Source organism: Alligator sinensis, unplaced genomic scaffold (genome assembly GCF_000455745.1).
Source record: "Alligator sinensis unplaced genomic scaffold, ASM45574v1 scaffold572_1, whole genome shotgun sequence".
In the NCBI taxonomy this organism is placed as follows: Eukaryota; Metazoa; Chordata; order Crocodylia; family Alligatoridae; genus Alligator; species Alligator sinensis.
Window position 1 is genome coordinate 506,949 of NW_005842288.1, and position 2,699 is coordinate 509,647.

The following is a 2,699-nucleotide window of genomic DNA, read 5'->3' on the forward strand; positions in this document are numbered from 1 at the left end:
TCCTATTAACTGAAGATGAAGTCTGAATTATAGTCTGTATTCTAATGAAGAAGGACCATTGACTCAACAGAGATTTCTCAAGGAGTCTCTGAATTTTGAATATTAGAATATTCTAATATTGCTACAACCCTGGGGAAAAGATGTTACAGCATCTAAGTTAAAAGCCTTTGAGCCATTCATACAGTCACAAAGGCTCTCCTAGTCCTGGGTCTGATCACTGGTGTGCTGGGCAAGATAGCACCTGCCACATTGCTAGAAAGTACTGGGAAAGGAAATAGCATCACTTCAGAAAATGGGGAGATTTGCCAGGACAAGGCACCCATGTGAGCCTGTTGAACCCCTTCAGAGGATGCAGCTTTCCCCCTGATCGCATCAGTCTTGGATTGTTGCTGAAGAGGAGGGATGGGTCTGTAACCTAGTATCCTACCTTCAAGGGGAGAATTTTTTCTTTGGCAATCCCTCACATTTGGGGATGATTGTTTTATCTGCAGGTCTGAAGGTGGCTGAGGCCAATCCTGGATTGACAGACTCTGCTGCAACTTGGGCAAGTGTTTTCATGTGGGGTGGTGGCTTCACATTCTTGATTTGGTCCATGGCATGCTGTTTCTGCTGCTCCTGCTTTTCCATCTCCTGTTGTTGTTGTAAGGTTTCAAAGCATTGAGATCCTTGCAGCAGACTCTTTGTCCATTTGGGGCAGTCCTGGGCAATAGTTTCCCATGAATTGATATCAATCTTGCATTTTTTTCAAGTTGACCTTGAGGTGGTCTGTGAAGTGCTTTCTCTGCCCTCCTCTTGAGTATATGCCTCAACTGAGCTGGAGAATAAAATTTGCTTCAGGAGTCTGGAATTGAATATCTGGATGATGTGGCTGGCCCAGCAAAGTTGATGTCAGCTGATCATTTCCTTAGCACTTGTGGTGTCTGCTTGTGAGAGAATGCTAACATTGATGTGTGTCATCAATGGATCAATCTCAATGGATTCAATCTCATTAGATTCAAAGGATCTCCTGCAGGCAGCATTGATGGTGCTCCTCCAATGGCTTGAAGTGTCTCCTGTATGTTGTCCATTCCTCAGCTCCATACAGTAAGGGGGGGGATCACAACTGCTTAATAAACCACAAGCTTGGTTTCGTATCTGATATTGCAATCTTTGAACAGATGTTTTCTCACGTGTCCAAAGGCTGCATTTGCACATTTGAGGCAAAGTTGGATTTCTTCATCGATTTCAGTCCCCCCTTCCCCCCCACCACCCCCAAAGCCTTCTGGCTTCCAAGGTATGGGAAATATTCAATGTTCCCCAGAGACTCACCATAAATCTTAATTACCAGAGATGGGGACTTCTCATTAAGAGCTTGTTGATAGAGGACCTTAGTTTTCTGAATGTTAATTGTTGGTACAATTTTCTTGTATGTTTGGTAAAGATGCCGACGATTGTCTGAAGGTGTGCTTCTGAAGAATCACAGACTACAACATTGTCAGCATACTGGAGCTTGGTGATTGAGGTCAGAGTGGTCTTGGTTTTGGCTTGGAGCCAGCTGAGATTAAACAGCTTACCATCCATTTGTTTAGCACTTACCATCCAGAGTTTAGCTCTACTCTGATGGGGATTTTGGTGGTAGTCAGATGTAGTATCGTGGTAAGGAATATCAAGAAGAGTGTTAGAGAAATGATGCAGCCCTGCTTAACTCTGGTCTTAACCTCAAAGGGATCTGTGATAGATCTCTTACTGAGAACCAACACTTGCATACCATCATGGAGCAGGCAAAGAATAGTGATGAATTTTGGTTGGTATCCATACTTCAATAGGATTCTCCACAACGCTTCTCATTAGACAGAATTCAAGACTTTCATGGGGTCAAAGAAGGCTATGTAGAGAGTTTTATGTTGTTCCCAGTGTTTTTCCTGAAGATGGTGAGCTGTGAAGATCGTGTCAGTTGTGCCTTCAGACACTTAGACACCACAACGCCCTCCAAACATCTTGGCAAGAAACTCTCCAGTTTTAGGATTGAAGATGATAACACTTGTGTTGAGGAAGATTGGCAATCTCTGAAGGAGATTATCCATGAGGCTTGCATGGAATCAGTTGGATTTATCACCTGAAGCCATTAGAACTGGCTTGATGAAAACAACACAGAAATCAAAGCCCTTCTCAACTGGGGGAGAAAAGCTTTCTGTGACTGGCAAAACCATCCTATGTCCAGTCAGAAGCAGGGAACTTTTTGATGGCTTAAAGCTGAAGGCCAAAGGAAAATTCAAGAAATCAAAAACAAATGGTAGGAAGAGAAAATGAAATAAATCCACCAATTTGTTGACAATCATGGCATACGGGATTTCTTCAGTGCAATCAAGGCTGTGTATGGACCAAGCTCTTGCAGACTCATCCCTCTTAGATTGGAAGATAGTAGTACACTCCTCAAAGACAAGTCCATCAAAAACCACTGGAGGGAGCACTACCAAAAGCTCCTAAACTGAGAATCAGTGGTGACTGGTGAAACCGTCCAATTGATCCCACATCATCCAGTAAGGGAAGCACTTGCCAGTCCACCAGCTTCTGAAGAAGTCCACCAGGTGACAAAACAGATGAAGAACAACAAAGCATCTGGTCTTGATGGCATGCCAGCTGACATCTTCAGAGTTGATGGGGAAACTATGGCCAACAAGCTCCACACATTTTCTCAAAATGGGGAACACTGAGGAAAT